General features: G+C 41.7%; 1 protein-coding gene across 3 annotated transcripts in view; it reads left to right on the top strand.

The window, feature by feature from the left end:
- Positions 1-22,893, top strand: part of ZBTB7C (zinc finger and BTB domain containing 7C) — a 327,812-nt gene that overhangs the window by 133,138 nt on the left and 171,781 nt on the right. The window lies entirely within an intron of this gene.

Here is a 22,893-nt window from a genome sequence, read left to right as displayed (position 1 = left end):
TCTGGGTACACAGCTCTGAGTTCTTCATTTTACTCTCCTGTGCCTCAGTTTCCTCACCTGTAAACAGAGTGAGCCATTGCAAAGTGGGAATAGTGACATCTCAGATCAGTTTTCATGTTAATGTGCATTCAACACTCTTGTTACTTTCCAGTACTTTCCAGGCAGAGGAAGCCCAGCCCTGTGACCAGGCATACTTGAGAATGTACCAGAAGATAGTGACAATCACCATAGTCCCCTCTGCTCCTCCCTCTGGTCCTTCTGTTCTGCACCATTCACAGAGCTCAGGTGGTGTCCATTCTGTCCAAGAAGGGCTAAAGCCACACCATCCTCTCCCCTTCGGGGTAGGAAATAGACCTGGAGATGGTCTGGAAGATTCAGAGTGGCCACACCCCTGAAGTCTTTCCCCGGGAGTGGCTAGGAGCCCGAGCTGAAGCCACCTGGCATTTCCTTTTGAAGAAGCGAGCACAGCAAGAGCTCAGGATCTGTTATGGGCCTGGTGTCTGTGACACAAAGACACTGTGATGCAGAAGTGGTCAGAGGAGAGGATCCCAGGAGGACAGCGGGCAGGAGTCTAGGCTGGGAATTTGGGGCACCCTCTCAGCAGCTCTTCTCTGGCAGCACATTGTCCTAGGAGAAATCAGCTCTCTCTGCCAGTGACTTAGTGCTGTCTATCCCATCGTTCTGCCGGCGCGGGGCCATTATTATACACCATGGCAATAATCATCACCATGATAATAACAACACTACATTTGTTCAGTCTCTTAACTTGGAAATAAAGAGGACAGCTGATCTAGTGTGAGCGCCGGCTCTGGTCTATCTACCCGATCATCACTTAATAACGATTACAGAGCCCCCCCTGGGCAAACGGCGCCCTGCCCAGCACTCGAGATATTAAATCCACCTAGAAGCAGGGTATAATAATGCTGACCCCGGAGGGATGTTCCAAGAATTAATTCCTGTGGGCTCTCCATTCCCCTCTCCTCCGGCACATTCAATCTTAGGAACCCAAGGGTTGGTGACGTTTATACCATGAATTAAGACATTCTGCCGTTGCCCCTGGAACTCTTCATTACAATCCTGAGTCGATCAATGGCAAAGAGGAATACTATTTATTAGTTAAGTGGATGCTATTGAATTCTTAATTTAAGTGGCTTTTAATTCAGTGTTTTACTTGCTGTCCTTCACTTTGCCCTTGCTCATACAAATTTGCCCATTAGAGCCCGGTGTGGGGCCATGTTGCTGCCTTCTATCATGATTTGGTTTCTTCCTGGAGAAGAGTTTTCCGTTAGGAGGAGGCAGGACTCTCAGAGAGGCCAGACTGGTGGGTGGGAACCAGCTTTGCTGGCAGGAAGTGGGCGATCTCAAGGGGGAAGGTCAAGCTGCCTTTCAGTGCCGGTTCAGCAGCCCTTGCCGATGGTCTCCCTTTGCAAACTTGCCTGGAGTTCTCCTGCTCAAACCTGAGTCGAGTCGCAGGGAGAGTAGGCGGGATGATCAGTGGGTGGGATGGTGGGAAGGAGGCCCAGCCCAGCTCCTGTGCAGTGGCTGCTGCTCTCTGACTTGATCTTTCTTCTGCTGGACACCCAGGAGTAGCTGGTAGTGCTGGTTGCTGAGATACAGTAGACTGCGTGTGGTTCAAGTGGATAGTTTGAGAAGTTTGACTTAGGTATACACCTGTAACATCACCACAATAAAAAAAAAAAAAAAAAAAATGAACATATCTTTCACCCCAAATTTTCTTTGTGCCTCCTTGAACCTTCCTATTCATTCTACCACCAGGTCACAAGAGGTACTCTCTCTGCAGATCTGCTTTCTGTCATTGCAGATGATTTGCATTTTCTGGAATTTTATATAAGTAGAGTTGCATAGTCTGGACTCTGTTTTTATGTGTTCTCTCACTCAACATAATTACTTGGAAATTAATCCATGATGTGGCATGTATCAACAGTGTGTTCCTTCTTATTGCTGAATAGTATTCCATGATTTGTGTATTATTATAGCTGTTTCTCCATTTGCCCAGTGATGGATGTTTGGTTTGATTCCAGTTCTTGGATGTTACAAAGTTGCTACATTTGTGATGTTACATTTGTGAGTGAGCCTTTGTATGGCTTTCATGGCTACATACCTAGGATTGGAATGACTGGATTATGTGATATACCTTTAACTTACTAAGATGCTGCCAAACTGTTTCCCAAAATAGTCATGTCATTTTTACTTCCACTGAAAGTGAATGAAAGTTCTAGTCTTTCCACATCCTCGTCAGAGCTTGGTATTCTCAGTTTTCTTAATCAGAGGTATCTGATTGTTGTGTACTGCTGTCTTACTGTGGTTTTAATTTGCATCTCCCTTTGAACCAATGTTGGTGAGCATCTTCTCATGTGCTTACTGGCCATTCATGTATCTTTGTAACTTTTTTGGCAAAACCTCTGGTTAAATCCTTTGCTTGTTTGGGGAGGTCGTTTACTTCCTATGATTGGGTGTTGGGATATACGTATTCTATGTACAAGTTCTTTATCAGATATATGAGTCACACATGTTTTTCCCATTCTGTAAATTGTCTTCATTCTCCTGATGATGTCTGATAAGGTCCAGTTCTAAATTTTAGTAAAGTCTGATTTTTCAGTATTTTTATTTTATTCATAATGCTGTTGTGTCACATCGAAGACATCTTTGTCTAACTCAAGGCACAAAGAGTTTTCACCTTTGTGTCTAGAAATTTTAGTTTTATGTTTTCTATTTAGGACAGTGCTCCATTTTGAGTTCATGCTTATATATGGTACAAGTATGTATCAAAGATTTTTTTTTTTTTTGCATATGGTAACCTAATTGTTACAGCACAATTTGTTAAAAAGGCTGTCTGTTTTCCAATGAATTAGCTTTATACTTTTGTTAAAAATCTGTTGTTTATATATGGGAGGTTTTATTTTTAGAGACTATTCTGTTTCATTGATCAATTTATCTATCTTTGGGTCAACATTAAAATGTCTTGATTACTGTAGTTCTATAAGTCTTGGAATCAGGTAGTGCTGGCTATCCAAATTTGTTCTCTGCCCTAGTTTTTTGAGTATTCTCAGTCTTTTGCATTTTCATGTAACCTTACAATTAACTTTCTGTTTTCTAAAACAAAACAAAACAAAAAATCCCTACTGAAATTTTAATTGGGATTGCATTGAATTTATAGATCAGTTTGGGGAGAATTGATATTAATTAATCTTCTAACTCATGAACACAATATATCACTCCATTTATTTAGATCTTTGATTTTTTTTTTTTTTTTTTCTTTTTTACAGAATTGGGGATTAAACCCATGGACATGCTACCACTGAACTATATCCTCAGTTCATTTCTAAAAAAAATTGTTTTGAGACAGAGTCTCACTAAGTTGCCCAGGCTGGCCTTGATTTTGTGATCCCTCTGCGTCAGCCTCCTGAGTAGCTGGGATTACAGGTGTGCACCACCACAACCAGTTAGATCGTATAATTTCCATAAGCCATGTTTTGTAGTTCAAAACAGGTTTTATAAATCTATTGTCATGTTTATCACTAAGCATTTCACGTTTTGATGCTGTTATGAGAAGATGCCATTGTTTTTAAAATTTCAATTTCCAATTGTTGCTAACATATAGAAATACAATACCAAGAAATACAACTTGGTACTACTCTCTTAGTTCTAGTGCCTTCTTTTGTAGAATCCATTGAATTTTCTACATAAATGATCATGTTTGTCTATGAATAAAGGCAATTTTTTTTAAACATTTTTTAGATGTTGATAGACCTTTATTTTATTCATTTATTTATATGTGGTGCGGAGGATCGAACCCTGTGCCTCAGGCATACCACACAAGCACTCTACCACTGAGCCACAACCCCAGCCCCTAAAGGCAGTTTTATCTCTTCAATATGGATGATTTTTACTAGTTTTCTAACTGTGTTTGCTAGAACCTTCAGGATGTTGTTGAATAGAAGTGGTGAGGATGGATACCCTTGATTTGTGTCTGATCTTAGAGGGGAAACATTCAGTTGTTCGCCATTAAGTATGCTGGCTGTTATGCACAGGGTTGTTCACCATTAAGTGTAGGTCTGCAGATGTCCTTTAGTAAGCTGAGGAAGTTCTCTTTTATTCCATTTTTTTTGTTGTTTTTTGATTTAGCATCAATACTATGATTTTAATAAATAGCTTTTCTTCATGTTTCTTCAAACGATTTTAAAAATTTTTTAAAGTGTGTTCTAATTAGTTATACATGACAGTAGAATGCATTTTGACACATCATACATAAATGGAGTATAAGTTCTCATTCTTTCGGTTGTACATGATGTAGGATCATGCCAGTCATGTAGTCATATATGCACATAAGGTGTTAATGTCTGATTAATTCTGCTATCCTCCCTGCCCTCAAACCCCCTACCCTTCTTTCACTCCCCTCTGCCCAATCCAAAGTACCTCTATTCTTCCCTAGCTCCCCTACCCTTATTGTGAATTAACATCTGCATATCAGAGAAAACCTTTGACCTTTGATTTTTGGGAATTGGCTTATTTTGCTTAGCATGATATTCTCCAGCTCCATCCATTTACCAGTAAATGCCATAATTTCATTCTTCTTTGATGTTGAATAATATTCCATTTTGTATATATACCACATTTTCTTTATCCATTCATATGTTGAAGGGCACTTAGGTTGATTCCATAATCTAGCTATTGTGTGTTGAGCTGCTATAAATTAAAAAGCTTCTTCTCAGCAAAGGAAACAATAATGTGAAGAGGGAGCCTACAGAATGAGAGAAAATCTATACCACATGCACCTCAGATTGAGCGTTAATCTCCAGGATATACAAAGAACTCAGAAAACTCAACACCAAAAAAATAAAACCCAAATAACCTACACAATAAGTGGGCTAAGAAACTGAACAGATACTTCACAGAAGAAATACAATCAATCAACAAATATATGAAAAAATGTTCAACATATACATGAAAAAATGTTCAATATCTAGCGGTTAGAGAACTACAAATCTAAACTAAGATTTCATCTTACTCTAGTCGGAATGGCAACAATCAAATGTACAAGCAACATTAAGTGTTGGCGAGGACGTGGGAAAAAGGCACACTCATACATTGCTGATGGGACTGCAGATTGGTGCAGCCACTCTGGAGAGCAGTGTGGAGATTCCCCGGAACACTAGGAATGGACCCACCTTTGACCCAGCTATCCCACTCCTCAGTTTATACCCGAAGGACTTAAAATCAGCATACTACAGTAACACAGCCACATCAATGTTTATTCCAAGTTTATTGCTGGTTTTCTTTTTCTTAATCAGGAATGAGTGGATTTTTGTCAGATGCTTTTTCTGCATCAGTTCAGGTGATCGTAAGTTTTTTCCCCTTTTAGTTTGTTCTATAGTTAGGATCTTGAACTTCTCCAAGGCCCGGGTGTTACTGGCTTGGTCTCCAGGGTGGTGCTACTGGGAGGCAGTGGAGCCTTTGGGAGGCCCTTAGGTTCCTGGGGGTGTGTCCTTGAAGGGCTCTGTGGGACCCCAGGGTCTTCCTTGCTCTCTTCCTGCTTCTTGGCCATGAGGTAGGCAGTTTTGTTCTGCCATGCCTTCTCACCATGATGCGTGCCTTGCCACAGGCCCAACGCAACAGGGCCAGTCAGTCATGGACTGAACTTACAAAACTGTAAGCCAAAATTAACCTTTCTTTTTTTTCCCGTATTTTTATTGGTACAACATAATTATACATAATGGTGGGATTTGTTGTTACGTATTTGTATGTGCACATGATGCAACAGTATAGTTTGGTCACTATCGTTCCCCAGTATTTCCCCTTTCTCCTCTGCCCTCCCCTTTTCCTCTACTCTACTGGTAACCTTTTCTCTTTACAAGTTGATTATATCAGGCATTTGTTACAGTAATGTAAAACTGACTAACAGTTTGTTAATATATAACTTCCGCTGGTTTTTAAGTATTAAAACAACCTTGTAATTCTGAGGTAAATAACAATCATGATATTTTATCCTTATAAAATATTACTTTGTTCAGTTTGCCAAATTCGACTGACAATTTCTTTGTCTTTTTCATGAGGGATGTTGGTCTGTAGTTTTCTTACATATCTTAGTCTGGTTTTGGTGTCAAGATAATGCTGCCTCACGAATGAGTCAGAGTTTCCTGCTCTTCAGTTTTCTGAAAAAGTTTGTTTAGAATTGGAAGAGTTTCTTCTTTAAATGATAGAATTCACCAGGAGGCCCTCTGGGCCTAGAGTTTTATGTTTGGGAAGGTTTTTAACTATGAAATTATGTTAATAAATATACAACTATTAAAATCACCCTTGGTTTTTGGTTTTTGCTTCAAGTTTCTCAGAGCTCATTGTTAGATGTATAATAATTTTGGAGGAGGACTGTTAGGTCCTTCTGCTGATGAGCTGCTCCTAAAGCAACTGCTTCTCTATACCTGGGAATGATTTTGCTCTGAAGTCTCCCTCATCTGACATTAATGCAGATACTTTAGCTTCTTTTGATTAGTTTTAGCATGGTATATCTTTTGGAATCCTTTTATTTTCACCTATTTATTTATTTCCACTTAAAGTGGGTCAGTGTAGGCAATGTGTACAGCCGTTGAGTCTTTTTTATCTCATCTAACAATCTCTACCTTTTAATGACATTGTTTATACCATTTATTGTTAATGTGATTATTGATATTTAGATTTAAATTTGTAATCTTTCATTTTGCTTTCTATTCATCTCATCTCTTTCTCATTTCATGTTTCCTTTTCTGCCTTCCTCTGGACTGAATGTTTTTTATGATTCCCTTTTATCTCTTTGTTAATTTATTATCTGCAACTCTTTGCTTTATTCTTTTAATAGTTGCTTTCAGGTTTGCAGAATAAATATTTAATATTACAGTGTTTTTTCAAATGACATTATAACACTTTATGTACAGTATATAAACTTAGTAACAAGAAATTTTCATTTCTCACTTCCTGACCTTTATGTTAATGTTATGCATTTTAAGTTAGAAACCCCACATTAAATTATTATTTTTGTATAAGTGCTGGATTATTTTTAAAACATAGATATAAATATAATAACCATTTCTGATGCTGTAATTGCTTTTGATACCATAGTTCTACTTGGTATCATTTTTACTGCTTGAAGAATGTTCTATAGCATTTCCTGTAATGTGTCTATAACATTTCTAATAGTGTGGGTCTATTGGTCGATTTTTTTTTCCTCAACTTTTGTATGACTTAAAAAGTCATTATTTCATTTTTGCTTTTGAAAGATATTTTCCCTGTGTGAAAAATTCTAGGTTGACCTTTTTTTTTTTTTTTTTTAAAAGATATTGCTTCCCTGTCTTTTTGCCCACATTATTTTTTATGAGAAATCTGCTCTCATCCTTATATTTGTTGTTCTGAATGTAATGTCTTTTCTTTTTGGCTGCTTTTAAGATTTTGTCTTTATTGATTTTGAACAATTGGATTATGATGTGTTTTGATACATTTTCCATCGTATTTCTTGTGTTTCAAGTTTGTTGAGCTTCCTGGAATTGTGGGTTTATAGATTTAAGCTTAGTAATTTCTGGCTGTTGCTTTTTGAGATTCTTTTCCCCTATCCTCCAAGTTCCTTTTCCACTGGAGACTCCAGCGACACACAGTTAGGCAGCCTGGAGTTAGCCCACAGCCTGCTGCTGCTCTGCACATTTCCTCTGGGTAAGTGTGTGGGTTTTTGTTTATTTGTTTAGATAACTTCTATTACTATGTATTCAAGTTTCCCCACTTTTTTCTGATCAGCAGTTAACTGGATCCTCTCCAATGTGTTTTCCATCATAAACATTTTATAGTTTGCATTCCACAAAGTTTGATTGGAGACTCTTCCTCTCTTACTTTCTTTATCTTAGACTTTCTGAATATAAAGAATGTAGTTCTAACTTTTTCATTGTCCTACGGTGGTAATTCTAACTCGTGTATTAATTCTGGGTCACTTTTTTTAATGTTTGTTTTTATTTTATTTTTTTTTTAGTTGTGAAGGGACACAATTTAAAAAAAATTTAAAAAATGTTTATGTGGTGCTGAGGATCAAACCCAGTGCCTCACACATGCTAGGCAAGTGCTCTACCACTGAACCACAACCCAGCCCCTAGCTCTGGGTCAATTTTGATTGATTTTGTCTCTTCACGTTGGGTCATATTTTCTGGCTTTGCTGTGTACCTGGTAAGTTTTGATTGGCTGTCAGGCATTGTGGATTTTACTTTTTCTACTGGATGTTTTTGTATTCCTTTAAATATTCTTGAGCTTTGTTCTAGAACTCATTATGGGATACAGCTTGACCCTGTTGGTTCTTGCCTTTAAGGTTGGTTAAGTGGGACTAGATCCACGGATGGCGGAGGGCTAATGAATCCCACCCCTGGTTGGGCCCCTCTGAACACTCTACCACATGCCCTTGAACTGTGAGGTTCTCCTGCCCAGCAGGAAACACGTGCTCCTGCTCCATGCGAGTGTCTGGTACCATTTCTTCTGGTCCCTTTTGGGTGGTTCTTTCCTTGGCACAGGACATAAGCCTCACAGGTGTGTTTTGATCTGCATGCTGGTGAGCACTTGAGGAGAACCCTTACTTGGGCTCCCTCCCTCTCTTTCTGTCTCTCTCTCTGCAACTCTCCTCTCGCTGGTGCTCTGTTCTGTGAACCTTAACGGCTCCAGACACTCTCTCTCGGCTCTGCCTCTTCAGCTCAGGAGAATGTCAAGGTCTGCCTCTGTTCCACCCTCCTGCCCTGTGGCCTGTGACCTCTCTCAAGGCTACAGTTGAGACAAATGTAGGGCCCACGTCATTTCGCCCTCATATTTCAGGTGTCACCGTCCTTCAGGGCCTCACATCCAGTGTCTTCGAAATTGTTGCTTCGTGTTATTGCCCGGTATTCTCATTGTTCCAGACAGAAGGGTAAATTCACTTCTTGTTTCTCCATCTTGACTGGAAACAAAAGTCTGCTCTGATCTGTATTTTTTTTAAGTATATTTAAGGAATTACCTTATTTCCTCCTGATAGATCCTTAGCACATGAAGGACTTTTCTTTTTATCTATTTTTTTAAAACTTCTACTTTATAGATGAGGAAACTGAGGCCTGGAGAAGGGAACATGACTTCCAGTGTCACCAAAAGATTGAATGCAGGAGGCAGAAGTGAGAGGCCTTGAGGTTCTTTTGTTCTTTACATTGTGGACTTGACTTGACTTCCGGAGTAACTTACAATAATTCTGCAATTTGCTGTTATCCCCAGAGTACAAGAAAATGGATGCTCGGGAAGGCAAAGGCACTTTCCCAAAGTCACACAACTAGAACCAAGTTTTGGCCCCACAGCTGAATCCAAAGCCAGCAGCTCTATATGAGGCAGCCTCCAGTCCTTTTTTTTTAAAACCAGGATTGAACCCAGCAGCACTCAGCAACTGAGCCACATCCTCAGCCTATTTTTTAAAAAAATTTTTTTTAAAGACAGGGTCTCACTAAGTTGCTCAGGGCCTTGCTGGTTTTGAACTTGTGATCCTCTTGCCTCAGCCTCTGGAACCACTGGAATTACAGGTGTGTGCCACCATGCTTGGCTCCTTCTGGCTTAATTGTTGCTATTTTCAATTGCTTTTAAAAGGGTTTAGGAGGTGTAGCTCAGTGGTAGAGCACTTGCCTAGCATGTGCAAGACCCTGGGTTTCATTCCTAGCAATGCCAAAAAAATATATATATTCTTTTTAAAAGTTTATTTCTTCTTTCATTAATTTATTCTCTTGACAAACAATGATCGCTTTTTATAATCAGTCACAATATTAAATGCTTTATGGGTAAAAATTACCCATAAAGGGTGTAGTCCCTACCTCCCAGGGTATACAAATGAGAAGAGAAATACAAATATCTGCTGTGAAGTATTCATGTTATATAATGTTTGTTAATGTTTTCAGACATTTTGCTTTTAAATATGTGTCAAGGTTTCAGTTCAAACAGACCAATTTAGGGATTGCCTCATATAGAAAAATTTTATAGGGAAACAGGATAATTAGGTAATCACAGTCAGACTGGATGCAGAAAAGGATTGTTTCGAGATCATTAGCTCCTGACTGGCGGGCCGCTGAGTGGGTGGGTAACTGGCTTCCCAGAAGAGGTCTTAATCTCATTAAAGTTTATCAGAAAATTGCTTACGCATTTATCAACACTAATTTCTTCCCAGAAGGAGGTTGGGAATTACATCATGCGGAGAGATTCTGTCCCACACCAGGTTGGGACTGTGTGGAGAGGATGGAGTGGTGAGATGGCAGCAGCCATGACAGCCAGCAGGGAGCTGGCTCGTTACGTGGCAGGCTCCGTCCCCTCGCTGACAACTACTCATGCCCTCAGTTCTCACGTGGTGCTATGAGGCAGGGGCTGTCAGCCCATTTTACAGAGGAGGAAAATGAGGCCTAGAGAGTCTAAGTAACATGCTCGGGATCTGACCACTAGGATGCAGCAGTGTCAAAGGACAGACATAGCGGTTGAGTTTAAAGATCTTCAGTTTTTTGTTTTTTTTTTTTTTTAATTCTAGAATCAAGCAATGCTTCATTCCATAAAACAGAATAAATGTTCAATGAGACAAGCACAGGAGGTTAGTTTTATAGACAGAGAAGGGCTGACGAAAGCAGAAACAAAGAAAGCCAGATCGATCATCTTGCAGTGACTTTCTTCTAAGGTGGGAACAATAGGAAAATAATTGGTTAACATCGGGTTCCTTCAGGTCACCTTTTGTGTGTCCCAACTAAAGCAGAGGAACTCCATTGTCATGCCAGTTGAAAATCAGCTGTTTGAGAAATTTGTTCTCTCTCTGATTCAGGTCAGGTATGGTGACGTGGAACCGTGGTATGGGTGACCCCATGTTGGTTTTTAGTCTAGTCTGTCAGGGCCCTGAGCAGGAGTTTAGTTCTGTTTAACAGCAGAGAGTCAGGAGGTTACAGTAAGGACAGCTGGAGAATCTGTCCCCAGGTGGATGACAGGGACTAGTGCATTCTGGGAAACTGGACTCAGCCCTTCCGTGCTGTCCAGTCACGTACATCATTAGAGTGCACAGGGTTCTGGGTTGGTGGAACTCCCAGGAAATCCACCTGGGCTGTGATTTGGCTCCAGAGGGTGGCTGGTTCAAGTCCCAGCTGGGTGTCCAGTCCGTGCTTCTGGCTTGGAGACCCCCTCCACCTGGAAGCTAGGAAAGCCCAGGTCCCCCCAGGCACAAATATCTTGTCTCAGCTGACTGACAGCTGTTGAGGGAGTGATTTCGGGCCATTTGAACCCTGGCCTTAAGAGTTCCATTTTGTTGTTTTTTTGACATATCTGTGCATCTTTGCATTAAGCACCACAACAGAGGGAGAGTTCAAAGTGGCAGTAAGGAGAGTCCCACCGTTGTAGTGTAAATAAAAGTAAAGAAAATGCCCTTTCACCAGGATGCCCAGATGGGCACCTGCAGTGACTTCAGACTCAGGAAGAGTCCTTCAGGCTTGAACCTGTTAGCAACCACAGGAGTGTCTAAGTGAAAATTTAAAGAAATCATTTTAAAAATAATTTTTCTATGTCACCTCTCAACATCTCCCTAATCCCACTCCAACTATTAGATTATTTTCACACTTTACCTCTTCTAAACCAATATGCATGCTGGGAGTTTCATCCAAGGTATACACCTGCATTCTGCTTGTTTTCAGTGACCAGTGGATCATAAATATTTTTCATGCTTCTACATAATTATCATTTTAATGGCCACATAATATTCCATTGTGCAGAGGCAGCGTAATTTATTAAGCCATTTCCTTTAATGTTGGCCATTTGTATGTTTTCGGTTTGGGGCTTTTATAGATAACAGCGCAGCCAGCATCCTCTTGCAAAGAGCTTTTGGCTGCTGCTAAATTTCCATAGGAATAATTCCTAATAGAGGAATTACCGGTGAAGGACACAGACGTGTGTATGGCTTTTTCTCTGTATTGCTGAATTGCTTCCGAAAATATTGTTTAATACAGTGTCATTACTCTGGAATGAATGTACTAGTTCTATCTCAACTTCAGTAGCAGTTAGGAAAAGCATTTTTCCCTTAATTTGACAGATAAAGCAGTGTTAAATTTGCCTTATTTACATTCCTTTGTTTACTAGGGAAGATCCCTATTTCACCATGTGTTTGTTTATATTATATATAATTTCCATGAATTATCTGTTCATTCATCTATTATGGTCTTGGTGTTTTTCTTATAAATTTAAATGAGGTCTTTATAGATTATAAATATTAATTACTTTTGTCCTGCTTATTCAAACATTTGCTCTTGTTGGTTGTCCTTTCTTTAGTCTTAATTTTCATTATAGAGAAGCTTTATGATGTTCTGGATAGGAATTGCAGATCACTTAATCTGTGAATATTTTTCATTTTTCTAAAGAGAAAATAATTCTTCTCAGATCTTTTGAGTGTTTTATATGCCTTTAATTTAATCATCTATTTGGCATGGATTTACCTGATGCCTTTCATGGGGCAGACATCCTGTTACGCTCCAAAGATGCCTGTCTTCATGGAGATTTTACATACACACACACACACACACACACGCACACACACACACGCACACACACACACACGCACACACGCACACACACGCGCACACACACACACACGCACACACACACGCACGCACACACACGCGCGCACACACACACACACACGCACACACACGCGCACACACACACACACACACACACACACACACACACACACACACACACGGTTGAGCCCAGGGGCTCTTCCCCACTGAGCCACATCCCCAGCCCTTTTTGTTTTTTATTCTGAGACAGGGTCTAAGTAAGTTACTTGGAGCCTTGCTAAGTTGCTGAGGCTGACCTCAAGCTTGCAATCCACCTGCCTCAGCCTCCTGAGTCACCGCAGTTACAGGCATGCACCACCACATCTGCCCTTGGAGATTAGATTCTAGTGAAAAGAGAGACAATGAGGAAAACCATAACTAATATGTCAGATAGCAATACATCTTATAAAGAGGAAAATAAAGCAGGACAAGAACATAAAGAAGGACAGGGAAAAGATGATGTGCCCAGGCAGGGCCACTCACAAAGTGACATTTGTGAGGGAGGACAGAGAGGCCACTACTGTAAGTCACCACTTGAGCAGGGAGGGACTTGAATGAAGTGACAGAGGAACAGCAAGTGCAAAGGCCCCAAGATGGGGGACATACATGACCTATTGAGAAAGAAGGAAGGCCTAGTACTTGCAGTGGAGTGGATGAGTCAGAGACTGTGTCCCCAGATGACCTAGGGCCAGTGACACTGGATTTAATCTGAGGGACATGGGACATCCCTGGAATTGACAAGAATGAAAGAGAAATCATCTGCCTCACAAATTAACTGAATCAGTAGATTTTTTTTTTTTTTTTCCTATTGCTGGGGCGGAACCAGGGCCTTTTGCATGCCAGGCATGCGCTCCACCACTGAGCTACATCTCCAGCCATTTTATTCTGACACAGGATCTCACTGAATTACCCAGGCTAGCCTGGAACCAGCCATCCTCCTGCCTCAGCCTCCAAGTAGCTGGGACTACAGACATGTGCTACCACTACTAAGCGTATTTATATTCATATAATTTGGGCTGGTTTGATTTTCTAGGTATAGTAACATCTTATAAAAGACATATTTCTATCTCTTCCTTTTCAATACTTATTCCTCTTCCACTGTCTTCACCTCTTTTTAAAAAAAATTTTTTTTCAGTTGTAGATGGAGATATAACCTTTATTTATTTGTTTTTATGTGGTGCTGAGGATGGAACCAAGTGCCTCACAAGTGCTAGGCAAGCACTCTACCCCTGAGCCACAATCTGGTCCCTGTCTTCACATCCTATTTTTTGGACAAGAACTTTCATGACAATGTTAAACAATTACCTTTTCATTAATGATTTCAATAATAATGATAACAAGAGGAATATTTACATGTTCTGAATTTAGATGGATTATGACTTAGTTTAACTATGGATGTGCTCTCTGATAATTTTATCAAGAATTCTTTTCATTCTAGTTCTTTCATTAGGAATGGTAGTTTAATTCCATAAAATACCTTTTAAGTATGCATTGAAATTACAAGACGATTTTCTTGTTTTGCATCTTGATGTGGCGCAGCATGTTACAGGACAGAACCTCTCAGACTTGCTTACGATCCTGGGGTCGTTCTGTTTTGTCATGGTAGCCTTCTAATGTATCATCCGATACTTCACTATTCCTCTGTGACAGTCTTCTCTGTGCTCATAGTCAGCTCAGCAGGGCCCCCGTCCCTGACTTAGTCCTGCACGTCATGTTCCATCTTTCCTCTAAGTTTTAGTTTTAGTCTTTATCAAGATATCTATGTCCATGGTTCAAAATCACATAGTCCCATAAAACATATTACAAAAAAATAGCAGTGCTTTCTGAACCCACCACCTCATTTCCCATTTGCCAGAGACTACTACATTTTCCCTTTCTAGCCATTTTTCTTTAAAATTTTTAATTTTCCTCTTTCTAAGTAGCCTTCTTATACAGTTATATTTTCATTTTTCTATTTCAAGTGTTATTTTTTTGCTTCCTACTCTGGAAGATGATGGTGGCTCCCTTCACCCTACATCCACATGAGAAACCCATGTTTCCCATATCCCGTCCTTTTATCATGCAAGAGACTGTCACATTTAGTGTTTATGTCATTGTGATGCTGTATGTGGGTCACACCTTAACTAAGCAGTGTGCTTCGTGGTGATTCCTTTTAGGTACAACTTTTTGTTTTCTGGAATCAGTACATATCTTGGGGTTTGTTTGTTTTGTTTTCGGTGTATTTATCATTCACTCAACTCCAAACATTCCCTTAGGGTCCCTTCCTAGTCTTTTCAAGTACCTCAGCAATCTGTCAATTTCACCTCCTTCTTAAACTCTCCCTGGAGACTCCTGACCTGCTGCACTCTTGTCAGAGCGTTCTGGCCCATAACCGTCAACCTGGGATCCTCCCTTTCCTTCATCCTAGGATTTGCTTCCCCTCATTTCTGTTTGGATCTCCTGTTTCTTTACCTAATATCTTGTCCTTTCTTTGCCTGCTCCCTTGTTTTGATGGAGCACATCCTGTAGTAGTTTCATGAGAAAAGGTACATGAGACTTCCTGCTTCCTTTCATTCTGTTTTTTAAATTTTATTTTATTTTTACTCTTAAACCTGTGTTACAGAAAAAAGTGCATACAGTTTACATGTACAGTTTAGCAAATAGTTATGATACAAATACCATCCATTAAAAAAATTTTATCAGTATGTTCCCTTAGAAGGAACCTCTAGAAACTCCTTCCTCCCCTGAGAGATAACTATTTTCTTTATTTTTATGGTAATAATTCCCTTGCTTAAAAAAAAAAAAAAAAAAAACCTTTATTTTCATCTTCATCATTTAGGTTTGCCTGCTTCTGAGCCTAATAAAAATGGAATCTTTATAAGCTGGGCAGTACCACACACCTGTAATCCCAGCAACTCTGGAGGCTGAGGCAGGAGAATCACAAGTTCAAGACCAGCCTCAGTGACTTACCAAGAACCTCATCAACTTAGCTAGACCCTGCCTCAAAATTGAAAATAAAAAGGACAGGGGATATGTCTAAGTGGCATAGCATCCCTGGGTTCAATCCCCAGTACAGGGAAAAAAATGTGTGTGTATTCTTTTTCTATCTTGTTTTTTATTCAGTGCTGTGTTACTAAGAATCATCTATTTGATCCTGTGCAGTTGTAGTTCATTTTCATTACTACAGTCGACTATATGAATATATGAGCTTGTATGTTAATTTAAAAACAATTGTTTCTACTCTTGATTGGATGTTTTGTTATTTCGAGGTGGAGATTAATAACAAATACGGCTGTTTTGCATTTTCTTAGCATGTTTTCTGGTAGCTATGTGCACACGTCTCCGTGGAATCTAGAGCTAGGAATGGAATTGTGTACCTTAGAATATGCCTGTCTTCCTTTTTGCTAAATAATGGCAAATTGCTTTTTTTTTTCTGAAACGAATGTATCAAATTCTGTTCTCAAGCAGTCAAAGGCCATATTCCAAACTGCTTTCCTGTTGCTTCACCTTCTTATCAACACTTGCTGTTGTTGGATCTTTCAAGTTTTGCTCTTCCGATGTGTGTTTAGTCTGGTTTTAATGTTTACTTTCTTGATTGCCAAGATTGAGCACCTTTTATTTTTTGGCTGTTCGAGATCTTAGCACTCTCCTTCCTTCTCTTCTCCCAGCTGCTGGTGTGCTTGGAGTCCCAGCTCCCCATATTGACAGGTCTGTGGGTTCCCCAGCTGGTCCTCTTGCTCCCAGTCTCACCTGCTTCTCCCAACAGGTCATCTTTGGTGGGGTCTCTACTTATGGTTGCCTTATGTGCTCTGTGCCATTTCCTCCTGGTGTTTGCTTTGTGCTGTAATGCAGAGGAATGACCCCTTTATATTTCTTTTTCCAGTTTTCCTGGTCAGATGGATTTTGGCTAAGTTTGGCCAACAGAAGACATGAATAGGAGATAAGAAGCATTTCAGTGGGGAGGGAGTGTTGGGGAGCCCCGAACAGATCTGTCCTCCTCTTAGCTCTGACTGTCATCTCCTGCAGTGACTGCAGCTTTCCCAGCCCCCCACTTCTAGCTCCCCCAACAGCTCCTGGCTCTAACGTCATCTGTCCTGTTCCCTGCTACCCCTTGGGATGCTTGCAGCTTCCTGTGCTCTAATTCCCAGATTCCCTCATCAGTCGCCTACTTGGTTTACCAGCCCTTCTAACACTTTTAAAACTGTTTCCCATGTTAAAGTCCCTCTGTGAAGCTACCTGGCATGGACTTTGCTTTTTTGCCTGGACTCTGACTTAAGCAGGCTCCCCTTGCCAAAACACCCAATCAAGGAATCATCAGATTCTTATTACCAATAGAGCAAATTGAAATCCTATAACACTCTCATAATCTGAGCCCACGGTCTATTTCCACAGTTAACCCTCAGTAATTCGTACAAATTACCTACTTTTCTTAGTAGATTGGTCTCTTCACTCCCAACCTTCATCTCTTGCTCCAGGTAGGTCTGCCAGTTGAAAACGCACACATACACGACACACACACAACCCACAGAGTACCATTCTGTTAGTATTTCAAGGCTCATTCCAAGCACCATTTCCTCCCTGAAATCTTCTTTCGATTCAAACAAAACCCTCAACTTCTCTGAGTCTGGAGAGGATTTTAGGTGGAATCTTTGTTGACTTCCTGAGTTTTAAGTGTGTTGATTTCTGCAAGGTTAATACATCCCCTTGACATAGATTTATCAAGCCCCTGTCGTGAGCAAAACTCTGCTCCAAATTTGTGAAAGTAGGTATTCACTTATGAGCTTAAAAGTCTTCAGGAAAGGTTGACATTGACCTTATACCAAAGTGTAGATCAGCTTAATTCAAATGGCTTCCTGCTAGATTCTTGATAAACTTGGACACAGGAGTAATTGTGGAAATGAAAGGATTCATGATGGAGCATAGAGATACTAAAACTGAGAGAACACCAGGGGGGCTAATAGCAAACTGATAGGAGGGTCTAACACCTGTCTAATTCATAGAGAGGAGGAGAATAAGAAGAATAAAAGAATCTTTAAAGAGAAAATGACTGAGGATTTTCCAGAATTGATGAAAAACATAAATTCTCCGATTAGAGAACTAAAATGAATCCCAAGAAGATAAATGGAAAACAACCCACATTGAGAAACTCGAAAGTGAAATTGTACAATACTAATAAGAGAAAGATCTTACGCCAGCCAGGGAGGAAAGATGGATGACCTGCAAAGGACAACAAAACTGGAAAACTAGCGACTTCTCCATGGCAACCATGGCAGCCAGAAGACATTGTCAAAGCGCTGATGGGGTGGGGGCATCGAACTGGAATTTTATGCAAATGTAAATTATAAAAAAGGCGTATGTGGATTAAAAACTCAGAGAGTTCATACCAGAAGACAGTCACCAAAGGAATTCCTAAGATGTGCGCTTAAAAAAGGAGACTCATTACAGAAGGGAGACCTAAGATGCAATGAGAATAAGAAAGAAAACCTCCGCAAACGAATGGGAAAATATAAGAAAATATTAATGTTATTAAAAGTACTGGTATTAAAGATTAATTGTGGAATAAAAGCTCCAAAAGACAAAAATACAAGGAAAAGCAAAACCAATCCCCACTCATAAATGGGAAGCTTAAATACAACTCTTTTAGTAGTTGACCAATACAATGGACCAAGAAGTAATAAGTAGAAGACTTGAAAATGTCAATCAAGATGCTTAATAGAGTGGCCAAGTTCAACCAATTGAGAATAAATATGAGCCATTCCCATACCAATCTTATATGAGATCAAAAAGCAAGGCTTAGTAGATTATGGTATAGACAGGGGCCTGCCTGGTGTGCTGCATTTGTATTTTAGCAGGTAAATACATATACACACAGAATATATTTATATATCAGTGTGTCTTATTCTTTATTAAAATTATAAATTAAAAATATGCTTAAGCAGCTGTAAAATTGGTTTAGGACAAATATATAGAAATATTATAATAGTTAGAAATATATTTCTTAAATATATAGAAATATTTTTAAACGACCTGCTCTCCATATGAAGTGACAGTAAGCTACTGTCATTTGGAGAGAAACCAGTCTGCTGTGGACTTCCACTTGCAGGAGACTTCAGAAAGAAGGGCTTTCCCCCACTGGATCTTGAGGTTCAGGAAGGGTTGAACCCGGGAGAAAGTGGAAGGGCCTCCTGGGAGCCTCATCTTCTGGCGGCAGTTCCCTGAAGCTCATAGGCTGTGATCATTGGCCTGGAGATTGACACCAGGCAAGAGGTGCTCCTGGGCTTGCGAGGAGCCTGGTGAAGGCAATGACCCATGCGGAGGCCAGGACCCAATTGTCCTCAAAGGAGATGCCAACCCATTTGGGAAGGGCTGAGTTGGCAAAGATGGGATCAAAAGATCTTGGAAGATCTTGGCCTTCGGTCTTTGCTGCGTCCCGCCTCCTGCAGGAGCTGAGATGATTGAGCTGAGCGTTTCCCTTTATCACAGAAGCGCAGATGAACGTGGGTCCTGTCTCAGAAATCACGAAGACCCATTTAAAAGCAATACAGCTCTCAACACCTGGACCTTGATTTTCAAAACTGCTACTAATTTGGCGTATTTGTAGCTGGTTTGTGAGTACAAATAAAGGTTTTGCTGGCATTCTTAACTGCTAGGAAGTGCTGGGGAGAGCAGGGAGCACCCAGGCAGCTGAACAGTCAGCAGAGTCCAGCTGGGTCCTGTCCGGTGCTGTGGTCTTTGTACTGGAGCTTCCCAACCTGGCTTTCAAAGCCCTCATGATCCCAATTCATCTCTCCCATTCAACACCTCTACTCCCCCCACCTTAAAACCTGTCCCTTGTCACCACCTCTCCTGCACGCCTTGCTTGTTTTCATGATTTTCACCATTGCTTATACCCCCACCTCCAACATTCAGCCAAGGGGTGGGAGTTGATGGAGGTATCCAAAGGTGGCATGCTGTGTGCCTGATCTCAATGAATCGTGCACAGACACGGTCCAGAGATAAAACTTGGGAGATATGGAAGTGCTAAAAATACACTGGCTTAGGAACAGGAAAAATCATAGAGAAATGGAAAGTCCCACTGAATTAAGTAGGAGGCAAGAGACCTGAATTTGGGGTCCACTTTAATCACTAACTGGGTGTATCTGTCAACTGCAGCAGATCTATGTTATTGCATCTCATGACTTTGTGAGTCTGAAATTTGGACCGATTTCAGCAGGTGATTCTTTTCCTCCAGCTGACCTTGACTGAACCGATGGATGAGGTGGTCCAGAGGGTCTGGGTGGTCTCACATGTCTGGCATCTTGGCTGGTATATTTGTTTCCTAGGGTTGCTGTAGCAAAATATCACAGCCCAGGTTGCTCAAACAACAGCAGTGTGTGCTCTCACAGTCTTGGAGGCAGAAGTTTGAGATCAAGGAGTTGGAGGGCTGTGGTCCCGTTGAGACCACCAGGGGAGAATCCTTCCCTGTCTCTTCTGGCCTCTGGTGACTGCCGGCAGTGGTCGCCTTCCTTGGCTTGTGAATGCACCGCTGCAGCCTCCTCCTCCGCCTTCGCATGGCCAGCTGTCTCCCTGTCGGTGTGCTCCCTGTGTTCGGATCGTCCTCTTCTTAAAAACACATCTGTCATATTGAATTTAGGACCCCCAAGTATGGCTTCCTCTTAACTGATTACATCTACAAAGACCTTATTTCTAAAAAAGATCTCACTTGAGTGGACATGAATTTATTTGGGGAGGAGACGCTCTTCAGATCACTATAGGACAGTCAGATTGGCTGGAAGTCTGAGCGGAGGACCTGCTCTGACCTCTCCAGCTGGAGGATCTTAGATAGCTGTACTTCCCAGTAGTGGCTCAGGGCTCTCAGGTGTCCCAAGAGACCCACCTGGAAGCTACATGGCTTCTTATGAAGTGGGCTTGGAAGCCCAGAGTGTCATTTTTGCCACATTCCATTGGACAAACAAATCACAAGACCAGTTGGATTCAAGGACAGGGAACCCACTTCTTGATACAAGAAATGTCCAAGAATTTATAGCCATCTTTCACCTGCCACACCTTGTGTGATCTTTGTAGAGACCACTCTTCCATGTGCACAGTTGATGGCTTTGCATTTTGTGTTCGTTTAATCTCCTAGCCATTCTGAGTCAGGTTATACTCACTCTTCATGTGGTAAAACCAAAGCTCAGAGAGGTCAGGTAATTTATTCAAAGCTACACAGCTAGTGAACTATGGATGTAGGATTTGAAACTCTGGCTATCTCATTCTGAAGTATGTCCGGCCTAGGACACTACCCTGGAAAAAAAAAGAGCCAGTTCCTGTTGCTACTAGCTGTTTTGAACTGCTCCAGAAACCTTGGAATGGCATAAGTGTGAGGTTTCTGTGCCCATGCCATTGTGGGCACTCAGGGATATGGTACACAAACAAGGACAGTAAGATTTCCCTGGGCCCAGAGTCGTCACCAGGAACATCACTTCACTGCTAAATCCTCCCTTCCCCATCCAGCCCTCCTGGGGGACAGCCATGCTAGGATGCACTCACTGGTACAGTGATTGGCATCACCAGTTGTGTCCATCTCTGCAGGAAAACTGGCTGCTGTCCCTGGAGGATAAGTCACACTCTGGACCTTGAGCCTCCTCTGCTTGGTCCTCCTGCACACCAGGTCCCCTGCTGATCCTTCCTGTAACAGCCTGTGTTAACTCTTCTCTATTCACTGAGTCCAGGTGACGTCACTCCCTGGGTGGGGCCTGGAGAGGCAGCCACACTCCCAGAGTGGTGGGTGAGGGTGCCATGCTGCTGGCCTCTGCTGCCCTTCCCTTGGGAACATCCTTAGCTGCTCAGCTCCACCGCCAGTCCCTCACCACCTTGGCCTGGCTGTGATGATGGCTCCGCCCCCGCCCCGCCCCCTTGTACCTTCCTTTCCCTGGTCTGGCATGATCAATTCAATTTCCTCAACAAACATGCGCTCAGTGCCAATTGTGGCCAAAATCTGTCCCAGGTTTGGGGACAGCACACCTGCATGTGGTGGGGGACTGGAAAGAGCCCTGAAACATTATTTTAGTTCCATGGATTTATTTTACAGGAGACTCTAAGGAGCAGAGGGGAAGGAACACACCAGGATTTGGTCCAAGAGCCAAGCATCCCTCTGTTCGCTGGGGGACAGTCTCTTAAACCCCTTGGGCCCTGCTCTCAAACAGCTTCTGGTGGGGTTGGGGGAACTAGGCAGTGAGGACCCCTGAGGGGCCTCAGCAGGGTCAGCTGAGCCCCGTGTTGGGCAAAGGCAGTGGGGTGGGCCTGGGCTGCACCTCTAGACCTCTTCAGGGGGTGTTTGATAAGCCAGAAGGAGCTGTGGATTCCTGCTCTTGGTTTCTCTTTATTGCTAATCTGCACAAAGAAACGTTAACGATTTTGATTATGGGGTTGGGTTAATACATCATGTAAATGATTTTATTTGGAAAATGCAAAGTACTCTCCTCTGCAGAAAGGCTCTGTCTCATGGCCCCCTCCCCCAACCTGCTCGCCTGGCTGGGCAGGGGCAGGGAGAAGGAGGGGCTGCCTCCCCCGGGGCCCTGCTTCTGGGACCTGGAGCCTGCCAGGCAACCTGCAGCCCACGTGCCCCACCACGCGGAGGCCACAGGAAAGCCTGGTCCCCCTTCTGCTCCCACCTGAACCAGCCCCGGGACCGAAGCCCAGTGAGGAAGACAGAAGTTCCCTAAGGCTGCCGGTCCCCCAAGTCGTCCCCATTCCTTCCTGCAGGCTCTGGACAATTCCCGCCAACAGAGCTGATTATTCCTCAATTTGTTCCAACCTGAAAATAAAGACAGATAAAGTAAAAATATTCCGGGAACAATGCCAAGCCAAAGGCATTAAATTATTAAGCGATCTCTATCTGAGTAATGGATTTATGCCCTTTAACAACTTTAAAAGAAATATAATGTTTTTCAATACCCTCTTTTAGGGAACTTCTTATAAATGAACTGTCCATTTTATTAGTATTAAAGGAAATGGGGATTGAATCAGAGCTTCTGGGGTGGGTGATTATCTGCAGATTTCTCCTTAGAGCTGGGAAAATTAACCACGTGGAATAATCCACACATTTTTTTAAAGGGCACTTTACAAGATATTGTATAGTAAATTGGAAAATGTATAACTATCCATCAAGGTTAATCTTGGGAATAAAATAATTAGAAACCATGCAACCATGGCCAGGGAAGATTAGCGCTAAAATTAGACTGTGTGGCTGTGTTTCGATGTCACTGGCGTGGGTGCTGGTGGCAGGATGGGTCGGGAAGGCTGGTTGGAGCAGACTCAGGAGGGACGTGGA

Source organism: Sciurus vulgaris (assembly GCF_902686455.1).
Source record: "Sciurus vulgaris genome assembly, chromosome: 13".
Classification (NCBI taxonomy): Eukaryota; Metazoa; Chordata; class Mammalia; order Rodentia; family Sciuridae; genus Sciurus; species Sciurus vulgaris.
The sequence above is the reverse complement of the archived record's forward strand: the minus strand, read 5'-3'. Positions and strand labels throughout refer to the sequence as shown.